Source organism: Coturnix japonica, chromosome 20 (assembly GCF_054131305.1).
Source record: "Coturnix japonica strain WE chromosome 20, WE-NBRP24, whole genome shotgun sequence".
NCBI lineage: Eukaryota > Metazoa > Chordata > Aves > Galliformes > Phasianidae > Coturnix > Coturnix japonica.
In genome coordinates this window covers 12,045,656-12,072,445 of record NC_140682.1, presented here as the reverse complement: position 1 = coordinate 12,072,445, position 26,790 = coordinate 12,045,656, and the positions used below count along the sequence as shown (strand labels likewise).

Here is a 26,790-nt window from a genome sequence, read left to right as displayed (position 1 = left end):
GAGAGAGTCCCCGAAAACCGAGAGGCCTACTGTGAACTCTAGGCGACACAGCTGGAACGCTTCCCACTCTCCGAGAAGTTCGAGAGAAGAAGGAGGGCACTCCAGCCTGGGAACGAGATTATACAGCGTCCTGGTCCCGTGACTTATCATTAACCCTGTTGTTCTCTGGGATATGTAGTCTTCTTCTGTGGACTGCACATTCAATAGAAGTATCCATACTTTACATGATGTTATGATGTGGAATACTGATAGCAAAATTACAAAACCATGACATTCCACCCCTTATTCTACATTATTACATCATGGTAAATATATATATACATATATATACACGTATGTAAAATTATGATAGCTAAACAGTAGAATTACATGTAACATAACTAAATGTACAACTATAATAACTAAAATACACTACACATGCAAACATATATACATATAAATACATAAAATTATTGACTGCACTCCCCCAGCATCAAATTCCCTTGTGGTACACATTGAACATCCCCATCCTTCTGCATTACCCACCAAGTGCACCCAGGTCCCTGGGCAAAGACAGTTCCACGGATAGGTTTGCCCTTTCCAGAAGCTGGAAGGACCCAAACAGCTTTTCCCAACATGTTCTTTACATGTACAACAGGGACCTTATCTCCTTCTACAGTGTGTAGGGGGCTAGATTGACTAGGACCATCACGATTGACAGATCCTCTAGTATTCACCAACCAAGTGGCTTCTGCCAGATTCTTCTCCCAGTGCTTAAATGTTCCGCCACCCATTGCTTTCAACATAGTTTTCAACAACCCATTATATCGTTCAATTTTACCAGAAGCTGGTGCATGGTAGGGAATATGATAAATCCACTCAATGCCATGATCTTTGGCCCAAGTATTTATAAGGGAATTTTTAAAATGTGTCCCATTATCAGATTCAATTCTTTCTGGGGTGCCATGTCGCCACAGGACTTGTTTCTCAAGACCTAATATGGTGTTTCGAGCAGTTGCATGGGGTACTGCGTATGTTTCAAGCCACCCAGTGGTTGCCTCTACCATGGTGAGTACATAACACTTACCACTGCGAGATCGTGGCAAGGTGATATAATCAACCTGCCACGCCTCCCCATATTTATACTTTTGCCACCGCCCTTCCTCCCAGAGAGGTTTCATCCTTTTGGCTTGTTTAATTATGGCACATGTTTCACAATCATGAATAATCTGCGCAATAGCGTCCATGGTTAAGTCCACCCCTCGGTCTCTGGCCCACTTATATGTCGCGTCTCTTCCTTGATGACCTGAGGTCTCATGAGCCCATCGAGCTAGAAATAATTCACCCTTATTCTGCCAGTCCAAGTCAATTTGAGCCACCTCAATTTTGGCAGCTTTATCTACCTGATGGTTGTTTTGTTGTTCTTCAGTAGCCCGACTTTTGGGCACATGTGCATCCACATGACGCACCTTTACAACCATATTCTTTGTTCGGGCAGCAATGTCCTTCCATAATTCAGCGGCCCAAACAGATTTACCCTTCCGTTGCCAGTTGTTTTGTTCCCACCTCTGTAACCACCCCCATAAGGCATTTGCCACCATCCATGAGTCAGTATAAAGATACAGCATTGGCCACCTCTCCCGTTCAGCAACATCTAAGGCCAGCTGGACAGCTTTTACCTCTGCAAACTGACTTGATTCTCCCTTACCTTCGGTGGCCTCTGCAACCTGTCGTGTGGGGCTCCACACAGCAGCTTTCCATTTGCGATGCTTCCCTACAATGCGACATGATCCGTCTGTGAATAGGGCATATTTCTTTTCATTTTCTGGTAATTCGTTGTATGGTGGGGCCTCTTTAGCACGTGATACCTCTTCTGCTGGTGATGTTCCAAACCTTTTATCTTCAGGCCAGTCCATGATTACCTCTAGGATTCCTGGACGATTGAGTTTTCCCATTCGCGCTCGCTGTGTAATCAGCGTAATCCACTTGCTCCAGGTGACATCGGTAGCATGATGAGTGGAGGGAACCTGTCCTTTGAACATCCAGTTCAGCACTGGCAGTCGAGGTGCCAAAAGGAGCTGCGTTTCAGTCCCGACTACTTCGGAAGCTGCCCGAACCCCCTCATATGCGGCTAAGATCTCCTTCTCAGTTGGAGTGTAGCACTCTTCAGACCCCTTATATGATCGACTCCAGAATCCCAGGGGTCGGCCTCGGGTCTCTCCTGAGGCTCTTTGCCACAAACTCCAAGTGGGGCCTTTCTCTCCAGCAGCAGTATAGAGGATGTTCTTTACATCCTGTCCAGTCCGTACTGGCCCCAGAGCTACAGCTCGGGCTATCTCTTGTTTAATCTGTTCAAAAGCCTGCTGCTGCTCAGGGCCCCATGCAAAATCGTTCTTCTTCCGCGTCACCTGATAAAGGGGGCTTACAATGAGGCTGTAGTTTGGAATGTGCATCCTCCAAAAGCCTACTGCACCCAGGAAAGATTGTGTCTCTTTCTTGCTAGTTGGTGGAGACATGGCAGTGATTTTGTCGATCACATCTGTTGGGATGTGACGACGTCCATCCTGCCACTTTATACCTAAGAACTGAATTTCCTGGGCAGGTCCTTTTACTTTGCTTCGCTTAATAGCAAAGCCGGCTTGTAGAAGAATTTGGATGATCTGCTCTCCTTTTGTGAAAACCTCTTCTGCTGTATCACCCCACACAACAATGTCATCAATGTACTGCAGGTGTTCAGGAGCACCACCTTGTTCCAGTACAGTTTGGACCAACCCATGGCAAATGGTTGGGCTGTGTTTCCACCCCTGGGGCAAACGGTTCCAAGTATACTGAATGCCCCTCCAGGTGAAGGCAAACTGTGGCTTACATTCTGCAGCCAAAGGAATAGAGAAGAAGGCATTGGCAATGTCAATGGTGGCATACCATTTGGCTGCTTTTGACTCCAGCTCGTACTGGAGTTCCAACATGTCCGGCACAGCAGCACTCAATGGGGGTGTGACCTCATTCAGGCCACGGTAGTCTACTGTCAGCCTCCATTCTCCACTGGCTTTACGCACTGGCCATATGGGACTGTTAAAAGGTGAGTGAGTTTTACTGATCACTCCCTGATTCTCCAACTGGCGAATCAAATCATTAATGGGGAGCAAGGAATCCCTGTTGGTGCGATACTGCCGTCTGTGCACTGTCTTTGTAGCAATTGGTACCTGCTGCTCTTTTACTCGTAGCAGCCCCACAACAGACGGGTCCTCTGACAGGCCAGGCAAAACAGACAGCTGCTTAATGTTGTCCATATCTACAGCAGCTATCCCAAAGGCCCATCGATACCCCTTAGGATCCTTGAAATGCCCCCTTCTGAGGTAATCAATACCCAGTATACATGGAGCCCCTGGGCCAGTCACAATAGGATGTTTTTGCCAGTCTTTGCCAGTGAGGCTTATTTCAGCCTCCAGCACAGTCAATTCTTGAGAGCCCCCAGTCACTCCAGAAATATGGATTGATTCTGTCCCTTCATGACTGGAGGGCATTAGGGTGCACTGTGCACCGGTATCCACCAGCGCCTTATATTCCTGTGGTTCCGATGTGCCAGGCCATCGAATCCACACAGTCCAATAAACTCTATTATCCCTTTCCCTCCCCTGACTGAGGGCAGGGCCCCTCTATTGGTTACCTGTGATGACTGGAGCAACTCCACTGGTGGTTGGTATGTCTAGTAGTTCTTTCACCCGTGCTCGTAGTGCAGAAGTGGGCTGATCATGCCACTTCCTCATGTCTTCTCCACGGTCACGTAGGTAGCGCCACATGGAAACACGCGGTGCAATCGTACTGTTGTTCTTTGCTCGAGCTGGGAAGCGTGTGCGTTTAACAGCTGAGACTTTTGATGATGCAGGTGAGGAGTAGGACTGGACTAGTTTGATCAGATCCTTCATTAGACCTGGTGGCCCGTACGAGGATTGACCTTCATCAGTTGTTTCTGATACTATTACGGGATCATCATTACGATTAGTTGATGGAAACAATTTCTTGCACATTTCATCTACTCGGTTTTCTAGCCGTGAGATGGCAGAAACTGCGGCATGCAGTTGAGGGAGCTGCTGATCGGTGGTTTGAAGCATTATAATCAGCTCAACAACTCGGGGCCATCTGTCCACGAACCCTTTAGAACCTGTTACCAATGACTGTGCCATTCTCTCTGGTGCTGTACTTGTGATTTTCTGCCACATGTCAGGATCGGCCCTCACTCTCTCAGGGTCAAGTTCGCTTGGATCAGGGCTGTACAACATTTTCGCCATGGCCAATTCCCTCAGGCGCTGAATACCTTTTTGGACGGTATTCCAACTATCAAATTTAGGCTTCAAAGCATCCTTATAGGGGTACCTTTCTCTCACGGCTTCTAACAGCCGCAACCAGAGAGTGGCAGCTCCATCCGAACATCTGCTAATCCCTCTGTCGATACCTGCATCTTGGGCAATGTTTCCTAGTTGGCGAGCTTCATTACCATCTAGAGACAAGCTGTTGGCCCCGTTGTCCCAGCAGCGAAGCAACCAAGCAAGGATACCTTCATCTTGACGCCGTGTGAACTCCTTTCTTGAGCCTTGGATTTCAGTCAGCTTCAGAGGTCGACAATAGGTGATTTCCTCCTCATCATCAGTCTCTTCTTCATGCCTCTTGGTTTTTGCCTTTGCTTTTTTCGGTACTGCTCCATGCCCGGCACCTGGGTCTTCTGCAGCCCCCCCCTGTGCTTCTCCTTCTTTTCGTTCTAGACGCGTGGACACCCGTTTCCATTTCTTGCCTTCCACAGGGGCAACTGATATTGCTACTGATGCCTCCTGTGACTGATCAGAATTAACTTGGGCTTGAATCTCAGATCGGAAACTCTCTCTCTCCAGAATAGTATGATACAAAGCACGGTATGCATAAGCCAAACCCCACATAAGGTTTACCTCCTTAGATCTCTGACCCAAATACTCACTTAATTTCTTAGGGTCCCTTAGGTGTTCAAGAGTGAAATCCCATGACACTGCGGGTCCCCATGCTTCTAAGACTTTTCCTAAACCTTTCCATATTCCCTGCCAGTCATCATTCTCTGGTTCTGGAGGAGACTTCCGCATAGAACGAATGCATAGGAACATATATGCATTCATTAATAGTGATAACATGGATGCAAGTATGAACCCTATCTCAGTTATTGAAAGGCGTGTGGAAATCTGAGAGTACAACCTAAATAAAAAGGGTTTTTTTAGCCTGTACAATGAATTAAACATGGTGGTGTTTGTAAAATTGCCTGTTCCATCTGGGATGCAAGTACTTGTAAGATTCGCAATTCCATCTGGGATGCAAGTGTTTGTAAGATTCACAATTCCATCTGGGATGTAGGTGCCAAAATTCTGACCATACCACATCTCATAAAAGTACCAGGCAGGTGTCTCCATCAGTATCCACCTTATTAGGCTATATACCTGCACAATTCCACAACACCAAATTATGGTGTTAATAGTTGACCAATACTTTAAGAAGATCATAATTGCTTTCAATCCCTTAAACAGAGCAACTGGGATGAAGAGTGGATTCATAGCTGGCAGGCTCTGTAAAAGTCAGAGCTAGCTAGCTTTGCTCTAAGGGAGAAAGAAATCCCTTTGTTTTCTACACAAAAGTTAGATAGCAGTGCTGAGAATGTACAGCAGCCCTTAATGTTGACAATTTGTCTGGTATTTCAAGGTCACGTTCTCAGTGAGCAGCTACGAAAAGATAACACTCCCCTAACGAAGCTCTTTAAGAGTAAAGAGAGAGTTGTTCTAAAAGCTAAAAAGCTCTATGCCCGCATTCTCCACCAAAAATCTGTCACGGGTTACTTAGATTTACCTATGCCCGTGACAGGGGAAGCCACCCCGTGGGCCCCCCTCCCGGGGCCCGGAAAGGAGGGGGAAAAAGGGAGTGGGATAAAACAGCGACAATCTAAGGAGGAAAAACTTATTTTACTAAATATGATACCGAAATACAAGATAACACAATATAATATAATTGAGGCTAACAAATTGAACGAAACAGAGAGAGAGAGTCCCCGAAAACCGAGAGGCCTACTGTGAACTCTAGGCGACACAGCTGGAACGCTTCCCACTCTCCGAGAAGTTCGAGAGAAGAAGGAGGGCACTCCAGCCTGGGAACGAGATTATACAGCGTCCTGGTCCCGTGACTTATCATTAACCCTGTTGTTCTCTGGGATATGTAGTCTTCTTCTGTGGACTGCACATTCAATAGAAGTATCCATACTTTACATGATGTTATGATGTGGAATACTGATAGCAAAATTACAAAACCATGACACCATTACACTTCCATTGTACCATCAATAATCAAGCAATACCTTTCTTCACTTCCCACTAACACCCAGCACTTGGTCTCACAATTAGGATACTTAATTATAAAAACTGGTCCCAGAACTTCATTTATGATCCTGGTTTCTTACTCCGTATTCCCCCTGGCTCGCCAGCAAAGACTCTTCAGTGAGCCAAAACACAGCCCAGGGGGTCTTCTAGATATTTCTTAGACACCCCTTGTACCGTAACAGCTTCTTAGATAGCACTTTCACAAGTGTGAAATTTAACAGTCACAAAGACAGAGACAGCAACCAGTACAGTTTATCCTCGGGATCCTTCCTCTCTCCACCTCTCCCCAGGGCCCAACCTTCCTTCTGTGTTCCATTCCTACTCTTGCATAGCTGCCCACCTAATCGTGCCTCTTTCTTGTCCAGTAAACAACTTATCCATGATAAACATCACTTCCACCCATGAGTAGAAATCAGGCCCTGAGAATCAATCTCTGCTTCTCTTTGTGGATCTTCCCTTTTTGATAGCTAATTCCTCCTTTTCCATCTCTAAAGCAGGAAACACATTCTATTCCTACACTAACTACTGTGCTTGGCAGCATCCCTCCTCGCCTTGGTCATTTTTGTAGGATGTCCGTGGCACATCTGACGTCGCGGTCAGAGATAAGTCACGGGAGGAGGACGTATATAATCTCGCTCCCAGGCTGGAGTTTTCTCTCTCTCTTGGACTCTCGGGGAGTGGGAAGCATTCCAGTCATGTCACCTAGAGTTCACAGTAGGCCTCTCGGTTTTCTGGGGACTCTCTCTCTCTCTCTGTTTTGTTTGATTTATTAGCCTCAATCATATTGTATTATATTGTGTTATCTTGTATTCCGATATCATATTTAGTAAAATAAATTTTCCTCCTTAGATTGCTGCCGCTGTTCTTTTTCCCATTCCCCTTTCCCTTCTTCTCTGGGCTGGGGGCCCTACAGGGCGGCTGCCCCCTGTCACGGGCAAAGGTAAATCTAGGTAACCCGTGACACTCACTAAGCTGGCAATACCTTGCTTGATGCACTCCAGGGGACCATTGGCCTTCCTGGCTGCTTGGGCTCACTGTTGACTCATGTTCAATCTGATGTTGACCAGGACCCCCAATCCTATTCAGTCAGACCGCTCTCCAGTGTCCCATATCCAGTCAGTGTGTATGTCCAGGGTTGCCCCTACCCAGGTGCACAATCAGGCACTTGTTATACTTTCTGCACTTGGTGCTTAGTACCAACTGGTACCCAGTTCTCTGACTTGTCCACATATCTCTGCAAGTCCTCTCCACCCTCAGTGGAAGCAACAGCACCTCCTCATCTGGTATCAGCAGCAAACTTGCTCAGAACATCTTCTAGTCCTGCATGCAAGTCATCCGCAAAAACATGAAAGAGAAGCAGCCCTAAAATGGAGCCCTGGGGAACCCTGACAGTGACCATCTACCAGCCCAATGGAACCTGTTGACTCTAATCATTTGGACCTCACCTATTGGCCAACTGCTCAACCACCACATTCTGTTTCTGTCTATCCGTATGCAGGACATTCTGCCCAGAAGGGTGCAGTCAGAAACAGTTTCAAAAGCTCTACTGAAATCATCAAGGATAACATCAACTGGCTTCCCATGGTCAGCTAAATGGATAACCTTGTGATAAAAGGAGCCAGGGAGCTGAACCCCAAACGAGCAGGGTGAGAAAGAGTCCCCTACAGATGATAAGGCCAGGCATATCACGCCATTCTCCTGGTGGGAAGTCAAAGTGGCCAACTCTTTCCAGAAATTAGATGCCACATGGTTGAGCAGAAGTGAAAGAAGCAAGGACAGGCACTGTAGAGGTCTTACCCTAGAGTGCTTGAAAGAGTGTATTTCAGGATTTAACAAATCTAGTCTTGAATTGAAACGTCTTTGTCTGGAGTATACGACTCCCTGGCTGTCCAGTCTGGTCTGATTCAGCAAACACAATGACAATGCACAGCGCCAGCGAGTCACTGCTATCCTTGCTAAGCCTATAACGACGACAATAAATGAAATGCAGATGTATCCTTCTATTCAGGCCAAAATATGGGGAAGTCTTGAACAGATCACAGATCTCCTTGATGTAATGCTGGACAGTTTCATCATCAAAACTAGTGCCACAGGGGACCACCCCCTACGTTCTGGATATTCACAGCCCAGGTACACAGAACAGACGCACACACCAAGTACCCATGACCCATATGTCTCGCATATGTGACCGACCCTGGTGCACGCAGGCACCAACCACCACTACGCCCCACCTGTGTCCGCGCCCTGGTGCATGCGGGCACTGCCCGCAATGCCGCAACCCATCGGGACCGGACTCGCTCTGCCTCCCAGTGCCCCGCAGCGCTCCGCACAGAGAGATTTCCAGATGAGGCATTTGCACTTCTGCTAGGCAACCACGATCTGTTAGTAAACTGATAGAGTAAAAGAGTAAATCTCAAAGTTAAAAGTCAGGTATGTGGGCCCATAACCAAGTAGGATGTGCAGTTATGATAAGGGAAGAACATCCTGCATACTAAAAGGAACATAGCCCAAGAAGCCGTCCAGAAACAGACTAGTTCAATCAAACATGATGGGGTAAAAAGGACGGAGTGAGGAAGACTTTGAGCCTTTGCAAGGAAGACGTCTGACTTCATCCCCACAACCTCCGGAGGAAGAACCCAGCTACAAACAGCCCATGTGCTGGAGGGAGGGGCAGAATGTAAGTGATTTCCTGGAAAATAATGAATATGTAGATGAATTCCAGGAAATCTGTTGAATATGTATCAGCTTGGCTTTCAAATGGGTAACACTTCTGTTTTCTGGTGTGCAAGAGAAGTGTGATCCCCTTTGCATTCAGTGCCTAATAAACGTATTCCTGCTTTATAACCTAATTCTGGGTTATAGAGTTTGATACTGCAACTCAAAGCCATGCTTCTGGAATCAGTCTGTCCACTGGTGAAAAATACATCTTACTCTGCCGCCTGCCAGGGTCAGCAGTCATCCTGCTCGGGAAGCTGCCCAGGGCGCTGCGGGGAGACGTGTGGGGGGAAGGAGCCCCCCGGCAGGGCTTGTGCTGCCACAGCTGCTGCCTGGGGCAGGGGGATCACAGCTCCACTGCACAACTGAATGTTGTAAGGGTGCTTTGCAAGAGGAGAGCCAAGGCAGGGATTTTCCATTTCCTGTTCTTAGGGAAGGAATAAGGATTGGAGGCAGAAATCTAAAAGGGGTGGTCAACTTTCAACACAGCTCTGAGACTCCCAAATATTTCTTCAGTAAGTCGCTTGTTTTGTGAACAGTCACACAGGTTGTGCTTTCAGCCTCACCTACCGAAATGGATACAGTCAGCTTAAGTTATAGTTGTTTTCTGCAGACATTAACAGTTCACTTGTCCTGTAAACAGGCTGATTTCTCTGAGACAAACTGAAGTGCACAGAGGCTGGTGCTGGGGTCTCGAAGAGCAGCTGGAGTAAAGAGGAAAATATCCAGGAGGCTGTGATGTGATTAGGAAATGAGAAGAAAGAAAGAGCTCCCTAATCTTCTATTCCTCATTCCTTTCAAGAGTCCCAAGGAGATCTGTAAGGGACTCGGCAGTGCTGTGGTTTAGAATTTGTTGGGTTAAAGCTATTTACTAAGACAGAGAAAAAGAAAAGGGTTATGCTTATGATTATGACATAGATCTATATCTCTATATATAAACACATGCTTACTTACGGTATATTCTCACATATATATAACGTATGCAGATGTAAAAATACATGCAAAGATGCTAATACATATGCATATCTGTTTGCAAGTCCAGGACATGTGGCAGGGGTTTTAACAGCCTCAAGGTTCACTGTAGGAACTGGAGTGGCTGTTGGGCTGTTGCAGGAGTTGGAGCAACTGCAGAACTCATTGCTAGAGCTGGAATCACCGCAGGACCTGTGACTGAAGTTGGAGCAGCCACTTGGCTCATTGGAGGGGTTGGAGCAACCACAGGGCTGTACATCCTGGCATATTGCACCTCCCTTGATAGGCATTTGTTTCATTTTCTTATTGCAGTACTTGGAACAGCTAGAGGACCTGTAGCAGGAGTGACTGCAGAGCTCATTATGAGGGGTGGAGTGACAGCAGGACCTGTCCCAGAGCTTGGAGTGACCGTAGGACATGTAGCACAAACTTGGAGCTGCTGCAGGTTCTGTGATGCAGTGTCATCGTCATTGGGTGTCACTTTTGGCAGCCAGCGTTGGGTGTCACCATCATGCAGAGGGGACAAAAGGTCCCCCCTGGGGACACTGCACTGAAGCTGGGAACACCATGACCAGCTCGAGGACTTCCCGGGGCAAATGGGGATACGGCATCACGGTGCCTCACCCCCATAGCTGGGGACATCCCCATGTTACTCTCAGAGTGTCGCATGCCAGAGTTGGTGACATACCCACACCACACGCCAGGGTTGAGGACACCCCCTCAGTGTCACACCATGAAGTCGGGGATACCTGTGTCACCCCTGTGGTGTCACAGCCCAAAGTTGGGGACACTCCTCAGGGCACCTCATCTGTGTCCACCCCCACAGACCACCATTGTTCCCATGGGGTGGGGGTGACAACCCTTACTTTTCTTATTAAGATTTCTTTCTTGATAACGGCAGATTGGGGATGCCCCCCCCCCCCCCGGCCCCCCCATATGTGAATAAAGGAAAGAGGAATAGTTGTGGGACTCCATGTGTCACAGCGGGAGGGAAATTTGGGGACAGAGGTCACTGCAGCATCCTGATCCTGTAGCCCCTATGGCCCCATAACCACTACAGCCCCATCTGATCAGCCATCCTATGTCCACATCTCATGACTTTATCCCATCCCATATCCTGTTGTGTATCCATAGCCCATCCCATATCCATCATATCAGCCCCATAGCCATCTCAAACCCATCCTGTGTCTGTGTCCCCACATCCTATCCCCATCCTGTACCCCGTATCTATATCCATTCCAAATCCGTATTCCCACGTCCATCCCACGTCCATTCCATATATTTATCCAGTTGTAATCCCAACCCCATCCCATATCCATACCCCATCCCATATCCATCCCATATTCTTCCCATGTCGATCCCATATCCATTTCTGGAGTCCATCCCATACACGTCCCATTTTCTGATCTCCTTTTCATATCCTCGCACCCCAATCCCAATTTTCGCAATCCCACAGCCAACAATCCCAACCCGACGTTCCAAATCTCATTCCCAACCCCACCTCTCACCTGCCAATCCCAATCCCTCATCCCAATCCCACATCCCATCCCATCCCATTTCTTGCTAGAATAGCGCGCACCCCTAAACCCCTCCCCCACCGCCGCTCCGCCCCGCCCCCTGCCCACCCGCCTCCAACCAGGGGCCACGCGACGCCCCTCGCCCGGCCTCTCATTGGTCAACGGCAGCGCCGCCGGCTCCGATTGGCTGAGCCGCAGCAGGCGGGAGCAGCCGTTGACAGCCGGCTCGAGGCCGCCCGGCTCTCACCTCAGACAGCGGCGCTGCCGCAGCCGGGGCCGCCCTTCACGGCAGCGCCGCTGCAGCCGCTGCGGGCCGGAGCCGTCCGGCTGGGATCTGTCCCTGCCTGGCTGTGGCCACATCAAAGTGCTGGGAGGCTTCCCCAGCTCCATGCCATGCACACCATGTCCTGCACCCCTGTGGCCTTCCCCACCCTCTCTCACATCACCTGCTCCAAAGTCCTAAAGGATGGAGCTCCTCACGCTGCCAAGCAGCCCCAGTACCCTCCCTCTGCTCTCTCTCTGCTCCTCCATACAATTCCTCCCAAACCTGTTACACTTTGATCCACCTCTGCTTGGACACAGTGTGACCACATCACCCTCCTTTTAGCTGCTCTCTTACTGCAGCCACTTGGCCCTCCTTTGGGTCTGCTTTAGGCCTCTTGCATCGATACCCCAACCCCATTATCCAAAGCAAAGTTCGCATAACCCCTCCCACGGACACCTCTAATCTCCTGATGACCAATGAAGCCCTCTGATGACCAGTGACTCCCCTCCTTGATTAATGGAGCCTTGTGATGTTCAATGAACATCTCTGACAACCAGTGGAGTCAGTGGAGCCCTCCGACAACCAACAAAGCCTTCAGATGACCGCAGTCATTTTCTCTGGACACACTCCAGGGTTGTGATGTCTTCCTTGCAGTGAGGGGTCCAAAAGTGGACACATCTGGGAGGTGCAGCCTCACCAGATCTGAGTACAAGGGGACAATCACGGCCCCGTTCCTGCTGCCAATGCTGTTTCTGATACAAGCCAGGATGCTGTTGGGCTTCTTGGCTTGCTGGGCACATCACTGGCTCAAGTTCAGCTGAGCATCGATCAATGCCCCCAGGTCCAGTTCCTCTACACAGCCTTCCAGCCGCTCTGCCCCACGCCTGAAGCTTTGCCTGGGGATGCTGTGGCCAAAGTGCTGGACCCGGCTCTTGGTCTTGTTGAACCTCATCCCAATGAGTTCAACCCAGCCATCCAGCCTGTCCAGATCATTATATGCTTACCATGGTGGAGGCAACCACTGGGCAGCTTGAAACATATGCAGTACCCCATCATGCAGTACTGCCCTCTAAACACCATATTAGGTCTCAAGAAAAAAGTCCTGTGGCTGCGTGGCACCCCAGAAAGAACTGAGTCAGATAATGGGGCTCTGATTACTAGTTCTGCCCTCTGGTGCCCAGTGAAGAAACACCCAGATCACTGACCAGGATGCTATCTGTGATCAAGCAGCTTTGATTGGCAATTGCAATGGCAGGTCCCCTGCAAGCAGGAGAGCATGCAGAAAGCAGCGTTGCATCTTTTAGGCCGTGTTACTCCACGCTGATCTCCTTCTGCCCCGGTTCCTCATTGGCTGAGTACTTCAGGCTCACAATCTTCCCGACTCCCCACTGAACATACTGGATCCCCCTTCCTTCCCTTCCCTTCCCTTCCCTTCCCTTCCCTTCCCTTCCCTTCCCTTCCCTTCCCTTCCCTTCCCTTCCCTTCCCTTCCCTTCCCTTCCCTTCCCTTCCCTTCCCTTCCCTTCCCTTCCCTTCCCTTCCCTTCCCTTCCCTTCCACACCTTCCCACACCTTCCCACACCATCCCTTCCCTTCCTTCCTTGTGGAGAGTGTTTATGCAGAATGGCTTCATGAGAAAGGACATGATGAAACACCACTAGTTAAATTGTAAGAGAAGGTACGTGACTGGAGGCAGCAGCTGAGGAGAAATCAGGATGTGAAAGACAGGATATGTAGCTAAAGACAGAATATGTATCTAGAGGCAAGGACGGCCTAAGGGAAAAGCAAGATGTGTAGCAATGTATGGACATAGCTGTGAAGAAAAGTAACTATAAAGCTAACCACAAAGGTCAGATGAAGTAATGTCTAATTCACCAATCCTGAGCTTAACTTTTGCAATATGCATGAACTTATTACTGATTGTATAAATGAGATGCTGTAACACCTAATAAACGAGGATTGTTGACCATAATAGCATGAGACTTCTCTCTCGTGGTTACTTCCAACACTTCCTCTCCCATTTTCTCCCCTCAATTCCTTCCCTTCCCGTCCCTTTTCCATAACACAGTGCAAAGGAAGCCCTCCACGGCCAAATTCCAGCCTGCCAAGTGCCCTGCCAGGCCAAAAGGCAATAGGCCAGTCCAGGGGCTTGGAAAGGCAGAACAAGGGAGAGGTTAGGAATAGTGTAGGGTAAGGGTTAGGGATAGGGATAGGGATAGGGATAGGGATAGGGATAGGGATAGGGATAGGGATAGGGATAGGGATAGGGATAGGGATAGGGATAGGTATAGGGATAGGGTTAGGGTTAGGGTGAGGGTTAGGGTGAGGGTGAGGGTTAGGGTGAGGGTTAGGGTTAGGGTGAGGTGAGGGGTAGGGGGGATGTTCAGTGTATACCACAAGGGAATTTGATGCTAGGGCAGTGCAATCGGTAACTCTGTGTATATATATGTATACAGACCAGTGTGCATATTGTGTTTTTATGATTGTTTATTTGTATTTAGATGTTTATATTAAGTATGATGTTGTGATGTAGAATAGCAAGAGAATACAATATTCTGTAGATAATAGAATATAGATGTATAATAGATATAGTTATATATTACATATATATTAATAGATAGATATAATAGATATAGATATATAATAATATAGATGTAGCAATAATATTGCTATAGAATAGCAATATTACTAAGCCATGACATTTTTTATCCCTTGCCTCAAACACTTCCAGCTATAGGGTTTTGCTCCTAAAGAGGCAAGGGGTCTTGGAAGAGTCCTCGCTCTCTCTCCTTGTTCCTTTGCTTTTCTTCAGGGAGGTGGCATGCAGGAATGACACAAATGGGTCTCAGTGGCACAGATGGAACTCAGCAGCTGTTTCGCAGCCTCCAGTGGAGCTCTGACTGTCCTGGACAGCCCACGCCCGCATCAGCGTGGGTAGTGTGTGCCCTTCCTGCGGGGTGGGTCTTTGGTCTTTGGAGACTGACCCCTGGGAGACCCCGTTCCTTCCTTTATGGCTGGCAGGAACTCAGATCTGACAACGGGCGGCTCCTCGGGCAGGCTGGGCTCGCCACGAGATGTTTCTGCTGCCATCTTTTCAGTGGGAGACCCCTTTTTTTCCCTTATGGGTGGCAGCAATACAGATCTGTTGGGGGTGGACTCCTTGGGACGGCTGGTCTCACCACAAGAAGGTGCTGCTGCCATTTCCTTTGGTTGCTCCTGTGCCTCCCTGATCTTCTTAACCCTCTTCCTGAGAAGTCTCACTGAGTCGCATGCCCGAAGCGCCAGCATGTTTGGTTTGTCTGGGGACTCTAAGGATAGGCTGGATGAGGCCCTTGAGCAAGATGGTTGCTCTTGGCTGCATGAGGCCTCACGCTGGGCTTCCTCTGCTCCTCCTTCTTCATCGAGGAACTTGACACGTCTTGTTCGGGCCAGGTTTTCTTGGCTCTCTGTTCCCTCTAGGCCCTGCAGCTGGCAGCTCATCGGCTGCTCTGGGGCTACGGGCACTGCCCAGATGGGTGGCAGAACACTGAAAGGACAGAGCGGGAGGGGTCCGCCTGAGTGGCTGATGGCTTTGAAGCCACATCCCTCAAGCCTGAGCCAGGAGCCTGGGCTGTAATGCAGCCTTCCCCACAGACAGCTGACCGGTTGCCCCGGGGCTCTCTGGTGATGTGGAGAGGGGCCAGCCCTGTGAACTGGGGGGCTCCTGACATCCCCATCCCGGCACTCCCGGGAGGCCACAAACAAGCAGCGACCCTTTGGAGTTAGGGAATGGGCTCTTGTTGGGTCACCCCCATGCACATCCCAGACCACAGCCTCCAGCCTCACCTGTTGGCAATGCTCTCCCTCCGCAGTCTGTTCTTTACTTTTTGAAACTGCTCTCTATCAAGACTTGCAGTGCTGAGGCGCCTGATGTATGTTGGAGTGTTATCAAATCTCACTGCAGTAGGGAAGGAAGAGGAGATTCGCCGTCAAGCCTTTGGCTCGCTCACAAGCAGCACTCAACTCAGACCTCTTTCCCAGAACCCGCCCTGAAACCATCTCTGTCCCCACTCCTCCTCTCTGCAGTTCAGCTCTGTTTTGGGCTGCATGAGGGACGCTGGCTTTGGGAAAGAGGAGCTGGCTGGTGACAAGAAGGCGGCAGGGTGACTTTTGAGGTCCCTGTCCCTGCAGTGGGGGAGGGCAAGGCCTGAGATCCCCACATCCTCCTGCCATAGCCAGGGATGGGGGTACGTCACACCCAGCACCTTCCTTTTGGATAGGCCAACCATAACCTAAGGGGAAGAGGCCGTGCTGTGCCGGCAGGATGGTATGCTGCAAGTGAGAGCCCTGGGCTGATGGTCAGCAAGGGACTGCCCACCTCCAGTTGGTTGCTCATGCTGTGGAAAGGAGCTGGAAGCCACTTTACCTTTCTTGTTCCCAGTAAGAGGTGGCAAAGTCTCTTCTTCTGTTGACTTCTGTGCCCCAAACAAGCTCCCGGAGGACTTGCGGCATCGCATGGGCGGCAGTTTGGAGACTAACTCCATTTGGAACCTGTAAGCGAGGAGAAGGCAGTGAGCGGTGTGACGCAGTGCAACAGCAATCCTTGCTGCTCTCTCTGCTTGCCTGCTCGCAAGCACGTTTTCATGCTGCATGAAGGCTTTCTAAAGCCGTTAGCAGGGTCACTTGGGATAGGAGGAGGGGAAACAGTTTCAGGCGGAAAGAGGGAAGACTGGCTTTGGATGGGAGGAAGAAGGTTTTAGCTGGAGGGTGGTGAGGCACTGGGATGTCTTGCCCAGAGAGGTGCTGGGTGCCCGGACAGGCATTCAAGGCCTGGCTGGACCAGGCTCAGAGCAACCTCATTTGGAGGTAGGTGTCCCTGTTCCCCGCAGGGCAGTGGGACCGGGTGCCCTTTTAGGGTTCCTGCCTGCTCCAATCGTTCTGTGATTCTCTGGCACATCCTCCTGGGCAGGACACTGATGGACACGAGGCACAAGCGCTACGGAATGAGAGCTGAGCAGCTGCATCAAGCAGCAGAAAAATACTCACTTGGGTAAGACCACAAGGCATTTTGAGAACACCAGGGAAGCCACCGGTGTCACACGGGACACCCCCATGTCCAGCAGCGAAGGGGCCTGCAGGGGAGGAACAGGGAGGTTGTGGGACATCTTGGTCACAGCTGAGGCACAGGGAACACGAGGAGCCCGAGGCAGGGAGAGCTGCCAGCACCGCAGCACCTGCACGGCTCAGATCACGGCTCAGGCCCAGGTCCTAGTGGGCCATGTGTGAGCTCATCAAGGCTCACAGGACTGCCCGGACCACGGAGAAACCTATGGCTCACCATGCGAACGGCTCTCCTGAAGTTCGCTTTCCCTGACAGCTTCTCGAGGAAGTCATGATAGAACTTCATTTGGAAGGTCAGCCCGTCAATGAGGAGCACTCCGACGTCCTTCAGGACCACGGCCACGTACTCCCCATTCCGCAGGCAGCTGGAGAGCAGCGATACGGTGCTTTGGATGCACTTCCGCACTGTCTGCCAGCTCACAGAGGCATCTGCAGCCACCTGGCTGCACTGCAGGGGCTCCACCTTCCTGTCGACTGAGAAAATACCAGGGACGGGGTTGATGATACGGTTGCTGTTCCACAGCTGCTTCCCTAGAACTAAGGGACATCATCCATAACGGCCCCGCGTTTGGATGGGCTCCTGCAAGGGGGAGGTGTGCTTCTGAGAAGGGATGTGGTGGCCCTGTTTGCCCTGTCCATGAAGCCAGCAAGGGTTTAATCCCCCCTCCTACCTGGCAGGGACCCCCTGCAGGACTTGAGGTGGTGCACAGCTATGAGGTTGCTGGCCAGGTGAAACACGGGCCAGCACAGGGTCACGGTCCTGTCCTGCATCCTGATCTCCCTGGAGATGATGTCAAAGGAGCCGAAGGTGGGAATCCAGACCCCCTGCGAGTGGAGGAGGAAGAAAGGGTGGACGCATTATGGGCTGGCTGGAGGAAGAGCTGGAGGTGGTCCTGTGCGGGGGCAGAGCTCAGGAGCCCCCTCCTGCTGTTCAGAGGCACAAGCCAGGGCAGCGGGGACGGCTTTGGGGCTGCACAGCCCTCTCCTTCCCCTCTCCCTCCCTCTCAAACGCAGCTCAGCGGGGAAACGTGGGGTGAGCTTCCTGCCGTGTGTGCAGGGGAAGACGCAGAGGAAGTCCAGGCTGAGCCGGACAGGGCGAGGAGGAACCTGGCAGCCAAGAAACGCACCTTGTGCACCAGGAGCTGCTTGTGTACGAAGGCGGCCACCGCATCCCAGACGGCAACTCGCTCTGCAGATGAAAGGAAAAGCAGGTCACACTCTGCATCTGCCGCTTCCCGGCACCCCTCTCCCACTGCTGGGCAGGAGGGAGGTGGCAGATGGAAAGTGTCATCTCCATCCCAAGACTGGCTGCAGCACCGCTCCCGTGGTGGCTGTGGGTCCGTGTACCTTCAGTATTACTACATGTTTGTCCAGAGGCATGGCCCACCCTGGGGCCGTTCTTGCTCATTCTGGGTTGCTCCTTCTTGGCACCGGCCATGCTGGAGCTCATCCTTCAGATGCGTCTGCTCTGTACCAGATGCTCCTTCAGGATGCAGGACCCTCCTCGGTGCTCTGCCTTCACCCCCCTCCCGGGTGGCCGTGTCACAAACGGCACCACGGCAACGCGGTGACATCACGGCCAGCTGCCCATTATGATGCTGGCACTGCTGCCTGCCCCACCTGGCAGTGCTGACCCATCTCTGCTTTCTCCCTCTCCTGGAGCTGTGAGTTGAGGGGTGACCCTGGGGCGAGGATGGGGCTGGGATGTGTTGCTGTTCTCTCAGTTCCCTGGTCCTTGGGGCACCATTCGGGCCTTAAGGCTGCTGTTGGGCACCCTCCTGATATTGGCGAGCAATGGGCAGGGGAAGGAGGCAATGGGGGGCAGTTGGGGCTGAGCAGGTTACAGGACCGTGACTTGGCCACGTTGTTCTAGTGCTCACAATGGGTCCCTGCACCACAGGGCACTTGGGGGACCCTGGGTGCCTCCGCAGCCCTGAGGACCGGGCATCAGGGGCTGGGAATTAATTGATGGCATGGAGGGGACTGTCCGTGGCCTGTTCCAGCAGGACCTGGGCACTGTCACCTCCAGCCCTTCCCTTGCGCTCTATGGGGTCGTGCAGAGGAACGGATCTGGAGGGGGCAGGCTCAGAGTGCCCTATGGATGGCCCAGAGTCACCATGCAGCTGGGACAGGGGCTGTGGCTTCCGTCCCCAGGGGACCCACGTCCTGCCCCGGGTCTCTTGGCTGCTGCCAGTCCTTCTCCTGCCCTGAGTCCCTGGGGACAAACCCTGCAGGGACAAGGCTCCTCCTTGCCAGTGCTGCCCTCTGACATCCTCTGATGCCCAGTGAAGACCCTGATGATCAGTGACATCCCATGATGATCAATAAATCCCTCAGCAAAGCTACACGCTGTGTGTCTGTGTCCTTGTTCTCATGCTCAGCAGGGACTGCTGGGATCTGTCCCTGCCTGGCTGTGGCCACATCAAAGTGCTGGGAGGCTTCCCCAGCTCCATGCCATGCACACCATGTCCTGCACCCCTGTGGCCTTCCCCACCCTCTCTCACATCACCTGCTCCAAAGTCCTAAAGGATGGAGCTCCTCACGCTGCCAAGCAGCCCCAGTACCCTCCCTCTGCTCTCTCTCTGCTCCTCCATACAATTCCTCCCAAACCTGTTACACTTTGATCCACCTCTGCTTGGACACAGTGTGACCACATCACCCTCCTTTTAGCTGCTCTCTTACTGCAGCCACTTGGCCCTCCTTTGGGTCTGCTTTAGGCCTCTTGCATCGATACCCCAACCCCATTATCCAAAGCAAAGTTCGCATATCCCCTCCCACGGACACCTCTAATCTCCTGATGACCAATGAAGCCCTCTGATGACCTCCTTGATTAATGGAGCCTTGTGATGTTCAATGAACATCTCTGACAACCAGTGGAGTCAGTGGAGCCCTCCGACAACCAACAAAGCCTTCAGATGACTGCAGTCACCTTCTGATGGCAAAACAAGCCCTCTGATGGGCAGCAGCTTGCTGCTTTCTGTGCATAGAAGGGAAGGGTGGGAAAGGGAGATGTTGACATCACCTTGGTAGACAGCAGTTTGCTCATCGTAGCAATGTTTGTTCCTGATTTGATCAGAGAACCTCGAGAGGAGTGTGGCTGCTTCTGACATTCCTGTGAGACTCTGCTGTGGTTGAAGAGATGAGGCAGGTGATGAACTGCAGACAAAGCCATACTGCCTGATGTTGCTGTTGTTCAGGTAGTACAAAGCATTCAAATGGCTGGCCGTCTCCAAATGATGCACGATAGAAAGCTGCAGCCACACCGTCAATCAACTGTGATGATGCCTGTGTATCCTGAGACGACGACTCTTTTAATCAGGGGGCTTCCAGAATCTCTGAAACCCGTAGGCATACAACTGCAATGGAAGATACAGGCTGTGTCCCAGGGAGAAAGAACCTGGGCAGCGTTAGAAGGAACTGTAACATCCAACCATCTGCAGTCAGGATACAAAGTATGGACATGGGGGGAGGTTGCCCAAGAGTTAATTAACTGTGGCAGAAAATACGGGCTGGTGATTTCTTCCACCAGTAAGTGTGAGCCAAGGGGAGTGAGGCTTGCAGCAGTCAGCCTTGCCCCTGGGCCACCCAGCCCAAAGCTCAATGGGGCTGGAAAGGGTCTCACTGGCAGTCATTGCCAGTAAGTACAGGTAGGCAAAATATTGATCATAAATGTAATTGTCTCTGGACACTGGGCTGTCAAGAGGGCGTTCCCCGAGATTTGATGGGTGGATTACCCACAGTCAGGTTAGAGAAATCAGTTAACTGGTGGCCAGAACAAAAGCTCAAAAAGCTCAAGAAAAGCTGATGCATTCGCCCCCCTCCAGCGCAAGGTAGGCAGGAGGCGGGGGAGGGCAGTGAAGGGTGGATGTATTAGAAAGCTTACAACAAAAGGAGAAGATCCTCGATTTAACATCTTCTGTCCCAAGGCCTCACCCACCACCCTTGCCATTTGCCCCTGTGAGTCACCATCCAGTTGCTGATAAACCAGGGAAACACTTCTCTCCCTGGCCAGCCTGTGTCGACTCACCCAGCTATCCTGAGGCCAGTGTCCCTAACCTTAGTGGAACCTCTTAATAAATACACTTGGAAGGCTAAGGGTGCCCGGGAAAAGGAATATAGAATTAACACTTGCTCAATTATTCCCTCATTTTAACCATATTAACAAAGCCCCCAAAAGGCAAGTTGGGGTCTTGTTTTATTTTACAGAGGATCCCCGTGTGACCTCGACTTAGCACAGAATGGCTGAGAGCTGCCTTTACCCATATGTGTTCTGTGAGAGAAAAACCGAAGATGTGACTGTGCCGGAATACTGAATACCTCTGTGTTACATCTTTTGGTTGCAATAGTCTTGGCTTGTTGTGGTTGTGGGTTGTGACTGATATCAGCCCTTGGATCTGCTCAACTCCACAATTGGGCTCAGGGTGTTTTCAGCTCATCCTGTCTTTCTGGTGCTCCCTGCACAGTGGCACCATCCCTTCTGAGCCCTTCTGTCACCCCTTTTGGTCAAACTGGTGATGATTTGCATGGAACTCCTCCACGGTGCTTCCAAATTCCTAACACACTGGGAAATGAGCCAAGGGACCCACCTGATATCTGTTAGATGTGCTCACAAAAGAAATCCTTCCTAGAGCCCTTTGCACCGATGCTGTTCTGTGTCACATCTGTCCAGGAGCTGCATCCAAAAGGTGGCTGTTGGAAATGGTCTGAGTGTTGACAAGAGATGTGTGTGTTTGTGGGATTACCCCCCTTATGGTTCTTACTGTGGGGTATCCTACACACTGCCCCGTGAGAAGTTCAGCAGACCACCACAGTATTTGAACTTCCAAACCAGCATTTGGGTCTCTCAGCATCTGAATTGCTTTGGAAATGCTCAAGTGGAAAGTTCTCGAGACACTGAATCACCTTTGAGAACATTGCATAGTGTCACTGATGTCTATGTCCGTGACAGGGGGGCAGTAGGCCCGTAGGCTCCCCCAGCCCCTGACAAGTGGGAAGGGAAAAAGGGAAAGGGAAAGAGATGGGAGCTGGGCTCAGGGAAACAAACAGAGAAGCGGCAATGATCTAAGGAGGAAAACTTATTTTACTAATTACAATCTAATTGAAATTGAGGCTAATAAATCAAGTAAAATAAAAGAGAAAGAGAGAGGTTTCACACTCGCTGCCAGGCACTGAGAGAGAGAGAGCTAGCGTCACTTCCGTGACGTGTTTCCCTCTCTGACCATGAGGTCCTCTGGGACATGTAGTTTTTCTTCTCTGTGCTCCACATGATGTTATGATGTGGCATAAGAACAGCAAAGATGACAAAACCATGACAAGGACTAGAAGATGTTCTGAGCAAGTTTGCTGATGATACCAGATGAGGAGGTGCTGTTGCCCCCACGGAGGGTGGAGAGGACTTGCAGAGAGATGTGGACAAATCAGAGAAGTGGGTACAAGTTGGTGCATAAAGCATAACCAAAACAAAATGTGCCTGATTGTGCACCTGGGTAGGGGCAACCCTGGACATACACACTAACTGGATATGGGACACTGGAGAGAAGACTGACTGAAAAGGATTGGGGGTCCTGGTCAGCATCAAACTGAACATGAGTCAGCAGTGTGCCCAGGCAGCCAGGAAGGCCGACAGTCCACTGGAGTGCATCAAGCAAAGTACTGACAGCTGGGTGAGGGAAAGGATTGTCCCTGTCTGCTCTGCATTGCTACAGCCTCACCTGGAGCACTGGGAGCACTGTAGAGCAGAAAGGACATCAAACTATGGGAGGATGTGCAAAGGATGGCACTGGAACCAAGAGATCTGAAGTTCAGAGCTTCATTGGGATTGACTACGTGTTCAGATTGGGCCCTTCTCCCATCCCACATCCTGCAATGAGACACAGGGCACACCTAAGGCATGAACCTCACAGTGTCCTTGCACCCCATGCAGAGCCTGGGATCTTCTGTCCCTGTGTCTTTCATTTAACACCATACAATTCTCCTTCTCCTGCCCCAGGAAGGGCCCCGAGCCAACATGAGGGACAGGATCTCCCTGCCAGGGGTCTGGGAATCAAGTCATGTCCTGTCTGCTTCCTAAGACAAAGGAGGGGTTTCTTAGCATCAGAGCCACCATGCCAGTGCCTTTGCCTGCCTGTAGTCATGGCTTCCAATTATCTGCTCTAACAGGTCCCTTGGGAATCTTGCTTACTAATGGCCCTCATTGGGCCCATTAATACTCCAAGAAACTGTTACTTCTGCCTTTGTCTTGTTGAGCACTTTGTGCAGACTTCTCTCTGCACTGGAGGCTGATGGACTCAGCAGCAAATGCCCCCTGGGGCCTCTTACCACCTAAGGAGCCCTCCTGTGCCTTGTGCCTTCCTGTCATCCTCTTTGGGTTTTCAGAACTTGTTCAGCAAAGTGGAGAGGTATCTGGAGAGATCTTAAAGAGGAAGAATCCAGCAGACATTTATTGTCTATTTATTTATAGGTGGGTTTAAACAAGTTGTTAAAGCAGCACTGTGCAACTGATATCAATCCAGGATATTCCCAATGAGTTCTATTCTGTTACTGTGTGGACAAACGTCCTTCTCAACCTCCCCACCCCATTTCTACTCACACTGGCCCCCTGGGACTAGCATCTCTTTTCCTGACATCACTCTTCTCCTCTGCATTCATCCGCTCAGTGTTAAACCTGCTTTGCACCAACTCCCACTGGCTTTCCACAGAGAACCGGCTGCACACGGAAAAGGAAAGATTTCTCTCTTTTTTTTGGCCTACAAACAGAAGGAAAGGTGGTGCAATGTAAACAGTTGAACAGTAAAACACAGTGATCAACTGCTTGCCATGTCCAAGCTGCTTCTATTGAGGTTTGTCTTTCACAGGGAATATTTGTAGAAGAAATGAGTGAGACGCAGATAGGAAGGGATAGATAGAATCACAGTGAAGGATTTGACAACAGAGTCCATCAGACACTGGAGAGATGGAGCAAATTCCAGTAATCTCCCTGAATGTCAGAAAACAGCCAGATAGTTGGGAGGTATCAACTTAAAATTGAAAAGGACTTGTGAGTATTTCACACATTGGGAATGGTTAACACATTTTCATTGATTTCTATCTTTGTCTTCAAATGTTTTTTTCACTTTTACCGACATTAATGAACATCTTTCAAACTTCCTGCTTCAAAAAATAAAAAGAGAAAGAGAAAGAGAAAGAAAAAGGGAAAGAAAAAGGGAATGAAAACAAAAAAGAAAACGAAAAAGGAAAAGGAAAAGGAAAAGGAAAAGAAGGAAAAAAAAAGAAAAAGAAAAAGGGAAAAAAAAGAAACAAAAAAAGTAAGAAAAAGGAAAAGAAAAAGGGAAAGAAAAAGAAAAGAAAAAGGAGAAGAAAAAGAAATTGAAAAAGAAAGAAAAGGAAAAGGAAAATGAAAAGAAAGGAAAGGAAAGGAAAGGAAAGAAAAGGGAAGGAAAGGGAATCATAGAATTACCCAGTTTGGAAAAGACCTTGAAGAACATCAAGTCCAACCACAGCCTAACCATAAAGGGAAAAAAAAGGGAAGGGAAGAAGAAGGGAAGGGAAATGGAAAGGAAGAGAGAAAGGGGAAGGGAAAGGGAAAAGGAAAGGAAAAGAAGAAAAAAAAAAAAAGAAAAAAAGAAAAAAGAAAGATCCATTTGTGTCTCGCACATGGCCTGGTGCCCGTTTTACCTTCACATTCCCCACCAGACCTTCCTTGCTGGTATGAAATCTAGCAGAGCACCTCTCCTCTTTGGTTCCTCCATGAAGCTCGAGAAGCTGCCATCTGTGCTCTCCAGGGATCTCCTGGATGGCACATGCCCTGCTGTGCTGTCCCTGCAGCAGATACTGGAGTGAAAAAGGCCCCCAAAGGGGACAAGGGCCGGACAACATCAGGCTCCCATCTGTCTGCAGAGGGCACCTTCCATTTGCTCTCCCTGATCAGGAAGCCTGGAACAGACACTGTTGGTCTCCTCTCTTTTCCATTTTCATCAGCTCTGACCTGGCTGCTCTGCCATCCCCAGGCAGAGCTCAGTGCACTCTCACAGAGGGCAGTCGCCCTTCCTTGTCTCTTCGCCCATCCATCCCTAAGACTCTGTATCCCCCTTGTGCTACGGTGCAATTGTGGAAGCCATTAAACTGCATCCCTGTGGTCCAAACAAGAGCTCAGGCCTGCAACTCTACAAAGATTTCTAGGTCATCACGTGTTGGTGTTCTCATTAGTGCAAAAACACAGAAGTAAGCATCCTAATTGGAAAGCATAATTGGACAGAGCCTGACTGGAGAGCTCATCTATGGTGTTAGTTTGAAGAAGGTGGCACACAGGAATTTAACCCATTGTGGGTCTTGGAGTTGACATAGCAGCATTTGCAGCTACATGTGAATGGGACTGGATCCTGATACAGACTGGGAAGGAGACAAAGCTGCCACCTGACTGGGAAGGACCATTCCAAGTACTCCTAACAACTGAAACAGCTGTGAGGACAGCCGAGAAAGGATGGACTTATGACACACTGGTATAGGTATCCACTAGCCCTGAGGCGTGGGAACTGTGGCCATAGAAAAACCTTTAAAAGATAAGAATTAGAAGGAAATCATGAAAAGTTTTTTTATATGCATATATATTTTTTATTATTTTAACTAACCTTTCACTTCTCCTCGAATAGGTAAATGAATTGTATATGTAAGTGGGAGAGTATTATAACCTATATAGAACCAATACTCACAAAAAGTTTTCCTTGTAACAAAAAAGTTTTTACTGCTGTACCCATTTGCTATCCTGATAATTATCTGGAAAAGGTGAAATTTGACAATAATGCAGGGGAGGGACCAACTGATAGTTTTGATATGAATAAGGGACTCTTGTGGTGTATGGAATGATGTATGGTGGACAACTGCCAATTGAGGCTGGACAGAGACACTCCTTGAAAATACCCAGAATGTCCAGGATAGGGAAGAGCTTAAAAAGGGGTAGAAAATCTTCCTGAAAACCCTGCAGTTATGACAATTAAGGAGATAAAAGATCTTAGACAAACATTTGAAACTGAAACAAGATATGGGGACGTTAATGCCTGGGTAGAATGGACTAAGTATACTGTCCAGAGTCCCAACCATAGCAATTGCTACACTTGTGCATCGGGACGGCCAATAGCTCAGGCGGTACCCATTCTGCTGGGATGGACCAAGGACCCCAAGGGAATGTGATGCATGATTGCCCTGTATCAAGAGAAAACTGCCTGGGGAAATAGAGAGTGCAGACCTCTCTCTTGTTTCCTCCAATGCCTGATACAGATGTCAAGATCCCTCCTGCGCTCTCTACAGCAGTAGGTAACCATACAGCTTGCCTCTCACAGCAGGGTGTGAAGGCTACCAGGCCTATAGGAAACTTTTCCTTATGCAGTGATGAGGTCTTGGATGTTATGGAGGATTCAGCAGGAAATTATTCAAGATTGGGAATCTCCAGGGCAAATCTCCGGTGGTACTGTGGGGGAAAGATTTTTATGGTCCAGCTTAACCATCTAACTGGGGAGGCACCTGTGCACTTGTTCAATTAGTTATACCATTCACCCTGGCATTTGGAAAAGAAATGTATATAGATTTAGTTGGGGTACCTAGAGGTGTCCCTGATAAATTTAAGGCAAGAAATCAAATTGCTGCAGGATTGGAGTCACTGTTTTGGTGGATGACAATCAACAAGAACATAGACTGGATTAACTACATATAAAATATACAAAAGTGCAATTAAGGGAATAGCAGAACAGCTAGCCACACACCGGAAAAGGAATGATCTAGCAGGAGAGAAATCCTGCTAGATTGAAGAAAAGGGGGGAATGAACAGTGAAGCAGGAAACAGAAGCTCTGCTGGAATTCGGAATAAAG

General features: G+C 49.6%; 1 protein-coding gene and 1 pseudogene across 5 annotated transcripts in view; one reads left to right on the top strand and one right to left on the bottom strand.

The window, feature by feature from the left end:
* LOC146757669 (uncharacterized) overlaps window positions 1-26,790 on the bottom strand; it is a 321,308-nt gene that overhangs the window by 114,964 nt on the left and 179,554 nt on the right. The gene's annotated exons all lie outside the window — the stretch shown is intronic.
* Window positions 10,617-15,387, top strand: LOC146757674 (uncharacterized; annotated as a pseudogene).